This window comes from Hibiscus syriacus, unplaced genomic scaffold (genome assembly GCF_006381635.1).
Source record: "Hibiscus syriacus cultivar Baekdansim isolate YM2019G1 unplaced genomic scaffold, ASM638163v2 tig00110458_pilon, whole genome shotgun sequence".
In the NCBI taxonomy this organism is placed as follows: domain Eukaryota; kingdom Viridiplantae; phylum Streptophyta; class Magnoliopsida; order Malvales; family Malvaceae; genus Hibiscus; species Hibiscus syriacus.
In genome coordinates this window covers 357784-376073 of record NW_024062745.1, presented here as the reverse complement: position 1 = coordinate 376073, position 18290 = coordinate 357784, and the positions used below count along the sequence as shown (strand labels likewise).

Sequence of the window (18290 nt, the reverse complement as noted above, 5' to 3'; positions counted from 1 at the left end):
CAAAACGCCAGAAATGTAACAATACCTAAGGGGAGGGGTAATCACATTCCCGGTAATATATCCCAAATACCACTGTTGGAATAACTTATTACCGGAGGCTGGGAATGTTTGTCAACCAAACGGGACCCTGAACCAAATGCCCCTTAGTAGGATGTAACAGCTTCATATATGTTCAAGCAGTTAAAGAGTTAAGAGGACTTACTTTAGGTAACAAAACTCAGTTTTAATGCAGAAAAATAAGAAACATAACTGGCACCCAAGACTCACGATTTTAGGAGCTTTTGTCAGAGACTTTGGCTTATTTATTTTACAGCACTTGAATAGCGCATACAACAAACTGAAACTATGATCTGGGAATACTTACTATAATGCCACCCTAGGTTACAAGCTACAACCAGGATGAATTATTGAATATGATTTTCACATCTATAGCTCAAGCCAACTTAAAGCTTGTTCACTAGTATTAAATGATTCATGCTCTTTTTCTGCTTGGAGGTGAACGATTGACGAGATTGTTCCTCACTGTTTTAAGCTTGCGAAGGGCGTCTCTCATGGTGATCCGTCCATCAGGGGAAACTGAGGTGCAAGACAGTCCAACTCCGATGATTGTTTGTTATGCAATCATGGTCTGTGTTTATCAGTTGATTACCGTCCTGCAATCTTGCAACAATAATAGGAGTTCAGGGTCAAGAATCTGTTCGACATTGGAAGGGAAAACCGATTGTGTCCATTTAATAAGACTTAATTCTCCGACAAAGCTTTCGTGGGTTGGACTCTTCCCTGTAAATAACTGCAGCAATACCACTCCAAAGCTATAGACATCCCCTGCTGTTGATGGCTTCCCTCCAACCCCATACTCTGCATTACACAACAGATTCATTAGTTAAATCTTAGAGCCTGTCAATAGCATTGTGGGGCGTTTGTGCTAATACTAACCTGGAGGTATGTAACCAATAGAACCCTTCAGGCATTGGTGGAGCTAATGGAAGGTTGATCTCTTGATTGCTCCATCAGCAACCTCGCCAACCCAATCGCGACCTTGGCAGTCATGTCTTGGTCCAAAATCAAATCACAGTGCACCACGGGTACTTCACAGTCGTGGTGCAGATCTAACGCCGAAGCCACGTCAATGGCCATTCAATCTTTCCATAACATTTAACCAGCGTCCATCTGCATTCCTTTGGCTCCCCTTAAGCCAGTCTTCGACGCTTCCATTGGCAAGGTATTCGTACACCAATGCCAGGAATTCCACGTTTTTGTTGTCCACACCCGAGCATGACGTGATTAGCTTGACCAGATTGCGGTGCCTCACGTTTCTTAGAGCTTCACATTCGGCTCTAAAGCTCTTCCAGGATCCAACCCGCCCTATATCGAGGACCTTGATTGCGACAAGGACGCCATTAAGACACGCTTTGTAAACTGAACCAAAACTCCCATTGCCAATCAAATTTCCAGGGTTGAAATTCTGAGTTGCATTGCGGATCTCATGGTATGATCAACTGTCCAGATTCATGTGCTTGCCCTTTTTTATATAGAACAACGAGGCTATAATGAAACACAAAGCAAATGTTGCAATTACAGCTACAATAACATAAACTTTGACTAATGTTCCATGGCGGCCACGCGTGTTCTTACAAGTCAAGGGCGAGCAAAGCTTTTACCCTCCAAATCGACGCTAGAAAGATTCTTGAAAATCCCACCGCTGGTAGGGTTCCTTCCAAGTCATTGAAAGAGAGGTTCAACGATTGAAGGATTTGTAGTTTTTGAAGATCTGCCGGAATGGAGCCTGAAAGTTGGTTTGATGAGAGATCCAACGTTTCCAGTGCTTTAACTTCCCCAATCTCTCCTGGAATTGGGCCTGATAGCTTATTGTCGGCCATGTATAATTTCTCCAAGCTCATGCAATCTTTAATCGAACTAATACCAGAAAATGGTTCATGGACAGGTCAATTGCAACAACACTTTTTAGAAGTCCGATCTCTTCAGGAATTGGTCCATTAAGAGAATTCATGGACAGGTTCAACACAGTGCTCAAGCTTGGGATATTGAGAATTTCTTTGGGGATGCTTCCGTTCAGCTGTTGTGGGACAAATCCATGGAGAGCAATTTCTGGAAGTTTTGAAAACTAGAAGGTATTTGACCCACCAGTTGATTCCAGACAAATCGATTTGGTTTAATTGTTGAAGATCACCAAGATCGCTTGGAATCCGACCAGATATCTGATTTCTGGCCAAATTCAATACTTGGAGTTCCACCAGTTTACCGATCTCTGGTGGTATTTCGCCGGATATGGAATTGTAACTCAAATTAAGCAAAGTCAAAGCCGCTAAGTTGGGAAATTGATGAAGGTATGTTACCAGAAATACGACTTTCTCCTATGTACAGTTTCCCGAGCACCTTGGAAAGATTACCGACGGATTCTGGAATTTCGCCGCCCAAAGGATTACCATCTAAAGCAAGAAACTTCAGATGAGAAACTGTTGGTCAAAGAAGTGATGATGTACTCAACACCATCATCGCCTGTGCTAGCAATGTTGTTGTACCCAATGTTATACATTTCTAGAAATGGAAGATTTCCCAAACCCGGTGGCACTGTTCCTTGGAGAAGATTGTGTGCCATGCGAATGACTTTTATATTGGTGAGATTGTGCAAAGAGCCTGGAATCCCACCGGTGAACTTATTGAAGCAAAAGTTAAAACCAAAAGATTAGGGAGTGTAACCCCAACGTCGTAGGGAAGTCTGCCCCAAAGATCGTTGGAAGCTAAGGCCAAACAACCAGGGAAGACATGTTGTAGATGGAAGAGGAACAGTCCCCGTTAGAGAATTAATGGTGAGGTCAAGTACCTTAAGATTTCGAAGACGGCTCAACTCGTTGGGAATGATTCCTGTAAGATGTTGGTGCCCAAATTCAGAGTTTCGAGTGATGAAATATTTGTTATAGAAGCTGGAATTGCACCATTGAAAAGGTTTGATGCCAAGTTTAGAACTTGAAGTTTGGCAAGCAGGTCAAGATCTTTAGGGATGCCTCCGGTAATCCTATTCGACATCAAATCAAGAACTGTGAACTCAGTCAATTTGGTTATATTCGTTGGAATCACACCAGCTAAGCTTTTTGGCTCAAATTTAGATTTCTCAAGCGAAAAAGATTCCCCATTTGATCAGGCAGTGCACCCGAGAGTTGATTCTTGAAGTTGAAGGGAACGAAGGAAGGACAGGTTCCCAATGTGAGGGCTTATGGACCCTTCAAGGTGAAACCCAGAAAGGTTGAGCTCAACCACTCTAGTGCTGCGTCCATTGCAGACAACTCCAGTCCATTACATGGAGATAAGTTCGGCTCCCATTGTGAAAGAGGATTCAGGCCCCCCGAAGTAATTATTTTTGACTTGAATGAGAGCAGAGCTTCCTTGTCTGTAACAAGGCTTGAAGTTTCTGATTCAATGCAAAGAAATAAGCATTTGAAAAATAAAACGAAGAGCAGAAAAGCAAATTGCAGGGAAGAAGATGAAGACATTTTCTTCTAAAGTAGTTTGCGTATTCAAGCATGAAAAGGTGACGAGACTCAAAGTACATCAATGTTTGGTATTTATAGAACTCTAATGTTAATGATATTTATTAATTGGACTTTTCTTTTATATTATTTTTCATGTTCATTGTGATTGAGATTGTGATTATTGTTTTTCGATAATTATAAATTTTAATATTTTTAATTTGATTAAATGAATAAGTTGTAAGACATTGTGAAACTCTACAAATTTTTAGGTCTCTTCATCCCAAAATAAATTAAATTGGAACTTTAAAAATCATTAAAATTGACATGTCGAAAGTTGTGAGTTTGAGTTTAACAATCCCTCATGTAGGGAACAAAATTGAGCACAAATCATATTAATTTTAGGATAATTTACGTGTGTATTAATTAAATCATCAGTTTGGTCTGTGTTAATACATAAATTTTTAATTTTTCAAAATCATGTCTAAAGTTCAGTTTTTGTTTTATTTTAATATCATGTCATTAAGTTTAGTTTTTGTTTCATTTTAGTACTCATTCAAAATTTAACGATAAGTTTCGAAAAGATTGAAAATTTAGGTATTAAAATAGACCAAACTGATAGTTTAAATACTAAATTTATTAAATTTTAACGATGAGATACTAAAATGAAATGAAAACTAAATGTTAAATATGATTTTGAAAAAAATGAAAATTTAAATACGAAAATTGATCAAAACTGATAATTTAAGTACTAAATATATAATTTACCCTTAACTTTGTAGAACAACCCAATACGTAGAATTGAAAAGTCAAAATCCCCCCCCCCAAAATTCTACTCATCTCCCAAGGGTAAAGGTGATCTTGTAAGTAAAAACCATGAAAAGAGTGATATAGTTTCCCACCCAAATGTGTGACAAGTGGTATACCCTCTACTACTCCGGAAGGATCACTTCAAAGCCACATGTGACATATATTGGGTCACTATCTAGACATTATTTTATAGGCTTAAGTATACAAAATGTGTCTAACATATATTTATTTTTGACAAAATAACCTCAGTGATCAAAAATCCCATATATACGATTTTAACCAACTTTTTCCGGATTTGCCAAAATGACCAACAAAATCGCAATGCGATCACTAATTCGCAACGCGATCTCCATTATCGCAAATTTTCCAGATTCGCAACGCGATTATGACTATCGCAATGCGATTTTCCAATTTCGCGTTGCGATTTTCCCAATTCGCAATGCGAATAAGTAAATCGCAATGCGAATTTGGAAAATCGCAATGCGATACTGACTATCGCAACGCGATAATACAAAATCGCAACGCGATACTGACTTTCGCAACGCGATTCTGACTATCGCAATGAGATAATACAGAATCGCAATGCGATTTTCAAAGCGCCATTAGTATCGCAACGCGTATTTTATTTTCAAATTCCAAACACGAATATTAATATATTGGAACACTGAACCGTCCATAGTATAACCTGTAATCGCAACTCATAACCTAAAACCTAAAATCACAACTCAGTCTCATCTCCATCTCTCACTCTCTACGGCGACATCCGTCCCCATCTCCGACGAAATCCGTCCCCATCTCCGGCGAAATCCGTCTATCTCCATCTCTCAGAGCCACCCTCACAATCATTCACGGTCAGAAATGAAAAATCAACCAAATCAACCACTGATGGTTAGTTTTTTTAATTATTTTTATTTTGAAATTTTTGCATTATTATTAGGTTTTTCATATTGAAATTTGATAAGTTTACTGGTAATTTCAATAATAGATTAACCATTTCATTAGATTGCTTATTAATTCATTCGATTGCTGCCAATACTGCTAAACTGTTTAGTCTTTAACCTTGTGAAGTTAGTATTTGTCTTTGTTTTGTCTTTTGGTTGAAGTAATGCAATCCATTCAAGTTTCAATTTTAGTATTTGAAACCGAGAATTGAGAATGATTATCGCAACGAGAAAATGAACTACGAAATCGCGAGAATCGCAACGACAAATGACTATCTCAATCGCGCAACACGAAAATGACTATCGCAACGCGGAAATGACTATCGCAACGAGAGAATCGCAATCGAATAATCGCAACGAGAATCGCAACGCGAAACCAAATTCGCGTTGCGATTTCATTTCCGCATTGCGATTCAATTCGCATTGCAATTATCTCGTTGCGATAGTCATTTCAGCGTTGCGATAGTCATTTTCGTGTTGCGATAGTCATTTTCTCGTTGCGATTTTAAGTTTCAGAAACTATTCTTCTTCTGCAAATTAAAACTTGAATGAATTTCATTACTTCAACCAAAAACAAGACAAATACTAAATTCACAGTGTGCAAATTTAAGTTTGAAGAATAACTACTACTCTTTATGTTATTGTTCTTGATATCTTCACAGTGTAGTTTTTTGGTATATCTAACTTGGTATGTTATGTTTTGTAGAACTTTTATTCGGCTCAATTGACCTTAAGAAATAAAGTAAGCCTGGCCAAAAAATTGCGTCGAAGCGTTCACCTGCACAAAGAAAAATGTTTGAGGATACTTGCTTCGGGCCATGGCTGAAAGTACAACATCGGTGGAGATGCGATGTTGACACACCTGTTTCTTCAAACCATGACTAGCGATCTACCAGAGACTACAACGTCGTGATGAAGAGATATGGTTTGATTTTCCACCGGCGTACGTGTTTTGGGCGGGAGGAGTTTTACTTAATCACCGGTCTACGCTTCGGACACGATGATGTAGGTCGGTACACTAGACATATTACCCGTCCATCATGGTTATCCCGGGTTTTTCCTGAGCTGTCAATGGAGAAGCCGAATCTACACGTGGAAGACTTGACGAGATTATGAATAAGAAAGATGGTTTACTCGGATGGATGACATCGATGTTGTCCGATGCCTTCTAATACTTTGCATGCCGGCTTTTTAGGCAGAGAGGCCAGACAACCTATTCCTAATGATCTAATTAAATTGGTAGAGGACCTAAACGCATGGAACATGTTTCTGTGGGGTTCGTATTTATGGAAAGCTACATGGAATAAGTTATCGTCTGCCTTTGATGATCGAAAAAGTTTGCATGGCGATGGTTCCAAATACACTTTGTCAGGCTTTATTTAGGCCTTTAAGGTAAGAATTTTTATATAATGTTTCCAAATTATAATTAATTATTTAACAATTACTAATGTTGTTATTATTTGTTTGTAGATTTGGATATTTGAGGCATTTCCCGCCATGCAGATATATGATTAAAAACTTCAAATGATATTCTCAGGGCTATTTCCTGGAAGAGGAACGGACCTTGCAATGGGAAGATTTACGGTATACGACAATAAATAATGTAAGTTAACATAAATACTACCATATGTTTATAAACAGTTATTACTAGTACACGTTTAACTTTGTTTGAGCTTTATTGTTAGGAGGCCAACACTCCATTACAGAGGCTGACACCCACGGAAGCTGAGCTTGCCTCTGATTGGTGGCAAGCTAGTAAGCGTTTTTTTGATGGCACGGATGAGCAGCCTCCACTTCGAGAGCCATCACCTCACCCAGAGCCATCACCTGATCGACCCGACTACACCTCCACAACGACAGCCATCACCTATTTTGTCACATCATCGAGCCTCTTCTCCACCATCACCTCAAGATAGGCGACGACAAAGGCCACGACGTTTATCTCCTATTCTCCACCTCCACGGGATGAGTTAGGGGAGTTACGTGATGAGGTCAATGCCTTGTGGAGGAGGTCGGTACTTTACGCAAAGACGATGGTGCATGGCGTGTTGAGGTGTCTACTTTACGTGGTGAGGTAGCCGCTCTACGTGAGATGGTAGCATCGTTGCAGAATAAGGTTCATACTCTACACAAGGAGGTAAGTTTAAGATTTTCATATTTAACTTGATGATAAATTTACTCGTAATTTCACTTAGATTAACCATTTCACTTAGATTGCTTAGTAAATTCATTCGGTTGCTGCCAATACTGCTAAACTGTTTATTCTTTAACCCTGTGAAGTTAGTATTTGTTTTTGGTTTTATTTTGGTTGAATAATGCAATCCATTCAAGTTTCAATTTGCAGAAGAAGAATAGTTTACTTTCGCAACACGAAACTTAAAATCGCAACGCGAAAATGACTATCGCAACGCGAAAATGGCTATCGCAACGCGAATTTGACTATCACAATGAGAGAATCGCAATGCGAAATGAAAATCACAACGACAAAAGCGCAACGCGAAAATGAAAATCGCAATGCGAATTAGTTTCGCATTGCGATTTGTGTTTCACGTTGCGATTTTCTCGTTGTAATTTTATTTCGCATTGCGATTCTCTCGTTGCGATAGTCAAATTCGCGTTGCGATAGCCATTTCCGCGTTGCGATAGTCATTTTCGCGTTTCGATTTTAAGTTTCGTGTTGCGATTTTAAGTTTCAGATTCTATTCTTCTTCTGGAATGTTTATATATGTTGTCCTTTTAAATGTTTATATAAGTGCTTACTTCTGGAATGTTATCTGATGCATTTTGTGAACTATGATAGAATAATGACTTGAGTGAATACAATGCAAGTTTGAAACTATTTGTCTTTCTTTAATATCATGTCTGTTTATTTACTGATTTATGTATTAATTTTTTAGCGGCCCGATAAGGTGGATGCTTTACGTCGAGCATGTGCTATTACGTCTCCGTTCAATAGTGCGAAGACTCTGTAAGAAGAAGCCCGACTCACCTGTCATCCCTCAAGAGTCCCTCCAATCATTCAAGAGGCCCCTATCATCCCTCAAGAGTCCCCTCCCACCGTTCAAGAGGCCACTGTCATCGTTGAGAGGTCCCTCCCACCATTCCGGAGCCCGATTCACATGGGGTAATATGTCGAATTATTGAGAAACCCCCACCGTTGCCGGACATGATGGATGAGAGTTGGCTCTTGTATGAGTTACTGGCCAGTACCATTCCGGTATCTGAAGTGGAGAAGAGACAACTACCGGAAACAATTCTGGATAATACCCTTTGGGATAAGACCGCAGTTGATTTTTATCTACATGAGCGGAGACAGGGGTGTTACACTGACATAAGCAAACTCAAAGATGATATGTATTTGTTGCTTAATCGGTCTTGGTGGGTATGTTATTAGGGTTGAAGACAATGGCTAGTTCGATGGGGAGGTAAGTCTTATATTTTTCTTATATATGATTTTGATTAATTTTTTAAAAATTTATGTAATTCACTAATATATGTATTTTTTTGTAAAACAACATATCGATGTGGGTGTCACGTCTTCTATAATAATAAGGAAACTTAGGAAAAATAAAAAAATCGCGATATACAATTATGCTGGCGTGTTTTCACGCAGTTCACTTGAAGAATCAACGAGATGAATCATTTGCGTTGGGCAATGGACAAGCTAAACTTTATCCTGCATGGTGGGAGGTCGATAAGGTTAGTATTTATTTTTTAAATTTTTTAAAGGTGTTCATAAATAAGTACGCAAATAAATGAATTATTACTTATGATTGTAGGTGTTTATCCCTGTTTTAGAACGTCGTCATTGGCTTCTCGTCCAACTTCAACTCCCATCCATGAAGATAATAGTATATGACAGCATGATAAATTACATCATTGTCTGATTTGAGAGATATTATTAAGGGATGGAGCTCTCATTTGGCTAAATTCTTGGATGTGATTAATTATTGGACTCATTCTGGACACAAGAAGCCAAAGAAGTTCAATGTTACAGTTGTCAGAGACGAGATCGCGCCACAACAATCGCCGGGAGCCAGAGGGGATTGTGGTCCTCTCGTATGCATGTGCTTGGCGCGTTTGACGATGGGAAGCATAGAGTTTCTACCTCCCACCGATAGAGATAGAGCTGCAGTAGGCTTTTGGTTTCGGCATTATATGGCTAGAGCGATATATTCGAGACGCTGCCTACCTGCATCCGCATTATGAAAGTATCCATAAATAATTGGTAAGTCAAATGCAAGTTTTGTTAACATATATACTCCTTTTGGTTTGAAAATGTTTGGTTAAGTACCTAGAATTCAATAATTTGTTGTTTGTAGGTTTTAGATGTGTAGGAAGTATTGTTTGAGCAAATGTTTGGTTTTTGCAGGTTAATCCTTAAGTGAGCTGCGTGAAATGGATGTATGGGTGCAAAAGTTGATTCAATAATTGATGAAGAAATAAGAATTATTATTATTTTTTATTGTTTAATTGATTTGTAAAAGATGATTTGTAAATGTTGATTTGTTTAATTGGTGTGTACATAATTCTTATTTGTGCTTGTTTAATTTATTGAAATGTAATAGTTGATTTGTTGATTTTCAATCTGCATTATGTTGAAGGCAAAACAGACTATCGCAACACGAAACTGACTATCGCAACGAGAGAATCGCAATGCGAAATGAAAATCGCAACGAGAAAATCGCAACGTGAAACTAAAATCGCAATGCAAAACTAAATTCGCGTTGCGATTTTCATCTTCGCATTGCGATTTTCACGTTGCGATTTTCAATTCACATTGCGATTCTCTCATTGCGATAGTCATTTTCGCATTGCGATAGTCATTTCCGCGTTGCGATAGTCATTTCCGTGTTGCGATAGTCATATTCGCGTTGCGATTTCCCCGTTGCGATAGTCAAATGAATGTCTAATAAGTGATAACAACTGAACAAATCATAGCAATGTTTAAACTCAAGTTACTAATACATGCCTAACTGAAAATGTTAAAAGTGCACACATAAAATACACATAATACAACGTTTGCATTTAAAAATCACCTAAGTTAACAGTCCCAAAAGGTGAAGCCGGTTGTGATTGGGATTTTGAAGATGATTGCGATTTTGATTGCCTTTTGCTTGACACCATATGAGCTTTGGATTTTGATAAGGATCTATATTTTGGTAGAGGAAAAGATGATTGTGATGGCGCTGGTGATCCACATGTCAACCTTGTATGACTACTTTCCTTGCACCGACTACATGTCGATCTCTTCTTATCGTGACTTTTTGGTCGGCCAGGTAGCCTTCTGTCCATGGCTGGTGGCAAAACTGTTTGTAAGTCATCTGGTATGTCCCAATCAGAAGGATGTGGAATAGGGTAGACAATCTCGGCATAAGTCTGTCGATATACTTCTGTAGTGTAGCAATCCATAGCGTATGCGCTTGAATCATCTTGGTTTAGATGAAGAGCAACTTTTATAACATGGCCACACAGATAACCAGATGTTTGCCATTTCATACAACTACACATCTTTGCATTTAGATCGACAATCTCATTTAAGTTATTATCCAGTACTTCAAACAAAGTGTTTGAACATAGTTCAACTCTCCATGACGTTGACTTCAACACGTTTCGTTATCTTTTTTCATTCCATGTGTAACACGATGTTCCAATGTTCCTGTAAATTTAAATAAATAATACTTAGTAAAATATATGATAAGTACGAATTCAAAGAAATAATACCTGCATGGTTTCTTTTCTGTAGTACCACTGTTGAATAGAGGCTCGAAAAAACTCCATTAACATAGTAATGGGTAATTTCCGGGAATGACGACTTAGAGCGTTGATTGATTCTGCACTATTAGATGTCATGAAACCATATCTGCTCCAAGTTGATGTACTCTTGACCATCTTTCAAACCCGACATCTTCTAGTGTTTGAGCACACTGAGGCAAAACACGTCTTAAACATTTATATGCTTATTGAAATCCACTTCCCTATAAGCTTTTACAGCCTTCAGTGTCCATTTGTGCTTTTTTATACCAGCAGACCTTGATTTTAGATTTCTATACAAATGAACACCACAAAGTCCATGAAAAACATCTGGGAAACACCTTCTAACAGCGTTGTCAATTGAGTTTGCCCTATCGGATATGATTGTCAGATTGCTAATAGGACCTATGCAATCCCTAAGATGCCCCATAAACCATGTCCATTAATCAGAGGTTTCAGATTTGCCAACCCCGTAAGCTATTGGCAATATCCCATTGTTAGCATCCATGGCTACTGCTAATAAGTTTACTCCAAGGTATCGACCTTTCAAATGTGCTCCGTCAACTATAATAACTGGGCGCATGCAAGTAATAAACGAACGAATCTACAAAATAATATACACAAGAAATAATCATTTAAATGTGAAATGCATGTAACTAACAAAAATCAGTCAACAAAATTATATGATTTACTAACCGCAGCACCAATGGAGATAAACAACAACTCAAAGCGTCCATCTCTATCTGTTTTGATATGAGTTACCGACCCAGGATTTTTCAGCTTTAAATTGTGACAATAAGCCGGCAGTTGGGCAAACGATGCTTCTGGCGACCCTCTCAACAATTCCAAGGCATAACATTTGGCTCTCCAAGCTTGAGAATATGATATACTAAACAAACAAGCTACGAAACTAAAACTGTTGCCGATGGGGAAGGATAGAAACGGATATAGGAACAGATTGCCGGAGAGAGTGATAGATGGAGATGGAATGAGTTGCGATTTAGGGATTTAGGTTATGAGTTGTTACTGCTGCGTAGATATATACCCAAAACATTTGTGTTGCAAAACTAAAACCTGTTGCGAACTTTGAAAATCGCATTGCGATTCTGTATTATCTCGTTGCGATAGTCAGAATCGCGTTGCAAAAGTATCGCGTTGCGATTTTGTATTATCGCGTTGCGACAGTCAGTATCGCATTGCGATTTTCCAAATTCGCATTGCGATTTACTTATTCGCATTGCGAATTGGGAAAATCGCATGCGAATAAGTAAATCGCAACGCGAAATTGGAAAATCGCATTGCGATTGTCATAATCGCGTTGCGAATCTAGAAATTGATTTGCGATAATGGAGATCGCGTTGTGAATTAGCGATCGCATTGCGATTTTGTTGGTCATTTTGGCAAATCCGGAAAAAGTTGGTTAAATCGTATATTATATGGGATTTTTGGTCACTGAGGTTATTTTCTCTTATTTTTTAGTTTAGCGCCTAACTTTTATTTTATTTCATTTTGGTGTCTAATGTTATAAACGTTATCTATTTAAGTATACAACCTGGTAATTTTTAAAATTTATTTAAAATTAAAAAATTAAAATTTATATATATTTTGGCTTAAGGGTCACATTTGTCCCTGTAGTAGACCAAATTTATTATTTTATCCCTTACTGTATTTTCGCATCAATTTAGCCCTCAAAGTTGTTTAATTTATTATTCTATATCCTTCCCTTAACTTAAAACCTTAAATTATAAACCCTAAATTAGTGTTTTGAGATAGTAGGGGTATGGTTTAGGGTTTAGGGTTATAATTTAGAGTTTTAAGTTAGGAGTATGGTTATGGTTTAGTGTTTAGAGGTAATATGGTTGTTTAGGTATTTAGGGCTTTATAATTATAATTAAGTACTTCAAGGGCTAAATTGATGTGAAATATGATAGGGGCGAAGTGATAAATTGGATCTACTACATGGTAAAAAGTTACCCTATTGCTTATATTTTTGAAAAAGAAACGCAAATTTTGAAATAAACCAAAAACTTTGAAAACCTTTATTTCAACCCCTAAACCCACGCTGACTGTCACCTTTTGCTGTCAACGAAGCTTCACCTGACCTCCCCTCTCCTCGGTGACCAAAAACCCATGAAATCGTGACCGATCGACGAACGATCGATGATGAATCAATGTTTTATACCCTGCGAACCCTAGGATGAAAATCTCGATCCTATGCAATTTCCGACAGTCGATCGACTGTCAATTGATCACGATTTCATAGGGGTTTTGGTCGCAGGGGAGGGGAGGTCGGGTGGAGCTTCATCGACGGAAAAAGGCGGTGGTCAGCATAGGTTTATGGGCTAAAATGAAGGTTTTTAAAGTTTTGGGTTTAGGGTGGCATTTTTTAATATTAAAAAATATGACAAGTGGCATTTTTATGGGTTAATGGCCCAACTTAACAGTCTGTCACGGCTTGACCCGTTTTGAGTAACGGAATAAAACGTTAGACACCTAACTATAACGAAATAAACGTTAGGCACTAAACTGAAAAAATGGGCATAGGCTGGGCACCTTTTGTATACTTAAGCCTTTTTTATATTAAGAAATTATTATTATTTTATTAATCTATGATAACTCCAATATAATATTCGTTCAAAGATAACTCTCAATTATTTGACAATGAATGCTTACACCCTTGCACACCTGGTGTTCGAGCCTGATACCTCAAGGAATAACAACAATTCATTTACCTTCAGTGGCAGATTTAGAAATATTTTTCAGGGTGGGCAGACATATGTTAACAATATAAAATTTTTAAATATGATGAGTACAAGTAAATTTTCAGGGTGGACACCGTCCATAAAATAAGTAATTAATAGAATAAAATTTAGATTTCATGGTGGACATGAAAAATTTCAGGGCGAGCACCATCACTAAAATAAGTAACTAATCAAAGAAAGTTTAGATTTTAAGGTGGGCACATGACCATTCTCACCAAACTATGGCTCCGCCACTATTTACCACCAAGGTCGCTAGGATGGTGCTTATATTAAGAAATAATAGGTTAAGTATTGAGGCAGATTTTTGGTTTGCCAAAAATGGAAAGCTTTGACAGAGTCTTGGTGAAATTTTTTCAAAGGAGAGTGGGAAGTTGGCGGTGTTTTGAAGCCAACAGAAGATTGACAAATTAAAGCTAAGGGCCAAATCGAACTGTAAATGAAGGGAAAATGCTAAGTACTTGGTCACTGCCTGTACGTCCATTGAAATAGATTCTGCTATATCGTCCACAAGTTCAGCAAATGCTAATTCCGTAAAGTCGTAGTGATCATACACATACTTTGCTATCTCCATTTTGTCTTTGTTACTATTTTCTCTCTTAGTCAAATGGATTGCAGAGTCTACTTTGCCACATTAAATTGTTCAAACTGTATTGATTATTATTATTTTCGCTTAAAAAAATTGTTCAAACTACATCCTCATTAAATTTAGATGTTTAAAGTATGTGTCTAACGTCTTTAAAATTAAGTAAGAAATATTGTTATTTAAGACATGTTGTCTTTATTTCTTTTAATTTATATAAAAAATCTTTAAAATATTTTCTTTAAAATCACACCACCCAAAACACTAAAATCCTTAATTTCAAACACCATTTTAAGCCATCGTCAGTCATCTCTAAATACCACCTCTATCATCAAACGACCACTCACCTATTGCCGCCCACCCACTATCTAATTATTTTTTAAATAATGATCATTTTTTATTTTTTAAAAAATTACAATAGTATAATATCCTATTTTAAAAATAAACATATATAAATTTAAAAAATTCAAACATTTTAAAACTTTTGGCATTTAAAAAAAATAAAACATAGAAAGCGACAAAATAATTAGACTTAATTATAATTAGGGTAAAGTGTACAAATGGTCCCCAACTATAGGGTACCACTTTATTAAGTCCATCGACTATTAAAAGTTACAAATTAAATGATCCTCCAACTAAAGAGTGTTGCTTTGTTGAGTCCGTCAATTATTAAAAGTTATAAAATGGTCACCTAATTATTCATTTTGTTCCAAACTTGTCCTTTTCCGTTAAAAATTGAAAGTATTCTGAGCTGAACATTAACATACTGACTGTGATATGATAAAATCTAATCTCAAAATCTCAAACACTTATCATATCTTAGTGATTATGTTAACATCCAACTCAGACGATCGCCAAATTGTTAACGAAAAAGGACGAGTTTGGATCATAATGAATAGTCTGGTGGCCATTTTGTAACTTTTAATAGTTGAGGAACTTAATAAAACAACGTTCTACAGTCATAGGACCATTTTGTAACTTTTCATAATCGAGGGGCTCAATAAAGAAAAAATGCATAGTCGAGGGACCATTTGTGTACTTTACCCTTATAATTAAATGTAATTACACGACTAGCATGTATGTTACGTTTAAATAATCATTGTAATTGTTGAATCGAAATGAATCGAGTATTATTAGAACACTCTAACTTCACTCTTCAATTTCTTAAAGGAATGTTGAGAATCAAACTAATTACACGTAAAGGTAGTCTAATAACTTCCAAACATTTTTGTTCATTTTTTAATCAATAGATTCCTCTTAATTATGTATAATTATAATATTTGTCAACCAAACAAATATAAAGAATTATAATTCCTTACAATTATAAATCATAATTTCATACTTTCGTATTCAATGTAATGTCCAAATATGTGAAGACACCTAATTTCATCCGATGCATATTATTGTATTATATAATATTATAAAATATATTATATAATACATATATGTATTCACAGTTTACTTTTGGTATACATGCCCGTTTTACAAATAAAAAATACATTTGCAGGCCCAACAAATCGCTGGAGTGCAACCCACCCACGTAGAGAATAGGGTTTCTGGAAACCCTAGCTCGCCTCTCTCTTGTCCAGTCACCAAGCGCCTCTAGATGAGATCCAACGGTCTATAACATACCCCACTTTAGGGTTTCAACATTCACTCGCTCCAGCGCCGCACTTCACCCGTCGAAGACCCCTCGTGTACCACGCCTCCTCACGCCACACGCAGCGGAAATCTCGGCACCCTCTAACAACCCCACATCCTCCGGCGCAAGGAACCCAACATCAACAAGAGTCACAGTTCGATTACAACTCAAAAAACCCGAACTAAAAATAGCATATCATCTTTATTATAAATAGCGTATGTAAAATATACACAAGGACACACAATATCACGTACGAGGATATCATAGAGCATACTACATAAAGTACAAGTCTTGTAATTGTTCGACAACAAAAGAAAATAAAAGGTACACTTTTAAATCAATCTAAGGTAAGTAATTGGAATCGTATTTTACCTTTTAATTTTAAATTACAATTTTCTTAATTTAAGACAACTGGAAATTGCATAGAACCGAAAGGGCAGTTCAAGGGTGCTAACCCTTCCTTGACTGTAACCGACTCCCGAATCCGACACATCTTTGGTAAGACGCAGATCAGGTAAGAAATAGGGTATCCGATCAACCCATTTGTTTTAAAATAAATGATCGGTGGCGACTCCTAAATTTATTTTCCTAAGTCGAAGCCCAATTCCGGGCCCAACCGAAAGACGGTTCCGACAGCTTGGCGACTCCACTGGGGACACAGGTAAGTGAGTCAGGCTAAGGTAATTTCCAGTTGTCTTTTTAACGAAAATGGTAAGTTTAAATTTTTAGGTAATATTTCGATCCTTTTCACTTACTTTTGATTATATTTTCGAGTAAATAGTTGTACTAATCGTTTTCTCATGATTTCAGCCTTCAAAGTTTTTTTCACTTAAGGCTCTAAACCCGAGCTCCAAACTCGTTTTAAGTGGGGGTGAAAGCGACGCCTTCGTGTGAATTTATTTGAACTATTTGAACAACTTCCCAGGCGAGTCAACCCAGCACCAGCCATCTTAGCTGAGTCATTTCGGTCTCTTAATCATTGCAGAAGAGCCGGGGGTAGGCAGGTTCGTTGGGTGTTTACTCCTTCAAGTCTGGATTCACAGCCACTTCTGGAAGAGTAACGGAGTTGCTTACCGTCGATTTAGCACCACTTATTCACCTTTGGGAGAATTCATCACTAGGAAGTGGCATGAAGGTGCTTCAAAAGAAAAGTGGATGAAAGTCTTTACGCATCTTCAAGATCGAGATATTACTTGGAGAGCCCCTTAGTTGTTCCTCGGTGACGTTCTTTTCCGGTGTGTGGATTATGATACTATGATCTTACTCGGACTTTGGGGTGCAGTTGGGTACGCTCCGTTGTTAGCACTTAGACAGTATGGGGCACGTCAGTTTGTCCCCGCAACATACGAACTAATTAAATCAGAGTTTGTGTATAGCAGTGACAGTTATAAGAAGATGATCAAAGAAGCATCTGAGTCATGGAAGAAAGTATTTCGAATGGATGTCGTTGCTGCCAGAGACATGCTTACTCCGGATTATGTGGAGTGGCGAAGATTGAGAAAGAATGATAACGTCCCGGTGCCAGACTGTGAAGACACTCGGACTATGGAAGAACATCTCAGGCCTGTCCCTTCTGGACTTGAGATAGCCAAGGCAGAGTTTGAAGCTGTGAATAACGAGCTGAAGCAGAAATTAAGGAACTTGAAGCTGAACGTTATCAATGGAAACTCGATGCCGACTCACAGAAAGATAAAGCAGACAAACTGGAAAGGGAACAGAAGAGAGTCCGTTTTGAGCTCGAAGACTTAAGAAAATGCTATCAAGATAAAGTCAAGGATAACTCCAAGTTAAAAGTAACCTCTGAATACTGGAAGGACGAAGCTCATAGTCTGAAAAGGAAATTCGAGGGACCGATAAAGAGCTTGGAAGGAACAACTGAAAACTGCTCAAAGGCGCTTGGCAGACAGTCAACATTAGAACCAACGCTTGAGAATCCGGGTGGCGGACTTAGAGAAACAACATGAAAAGGATGGAAAGACAATAGCTGAGTTAGAAGCTGTTGTAGATGGGTTCAAAAAGAGAGCGAACGAGCTTCAGATAATACCCTTTGATGGAGGTTTACAGTGGCGTTTCCATTGGGAGCAAGCACAACGAAGGGTAAGGGCCAAGGACGCAACCATCCGAGATTTCCTGGAACAAGTACAGAAGGCAGCTCATCATCTTCACGGCTTGGCAAGGGAAGCAGGAGTGGTTCGACAAGGCATTCAACCAGTGACAGATGAAGGCAGAAGACTTGTCAACCTACCAGAATGTGTTAGGGGTCTAGAGGATTTAGTCCGAATGTACCTTTAATTTGTTTTTATGTCTCTTAAA

At 37.9% G+C, this 18290-nt stretch overlaps 1 pseudogene; it reads right to left on the bottom strand.

The window, feature by feature from the left end:
* Window positions 1-365: 365 nt before the first annotated feature.
* LOC120126446 lies at window positions 366-14326 on the bottom strand (annotated as a pseudogene).
* Window positions 14327-18290: the final 3964 nt, after the last annotated feature.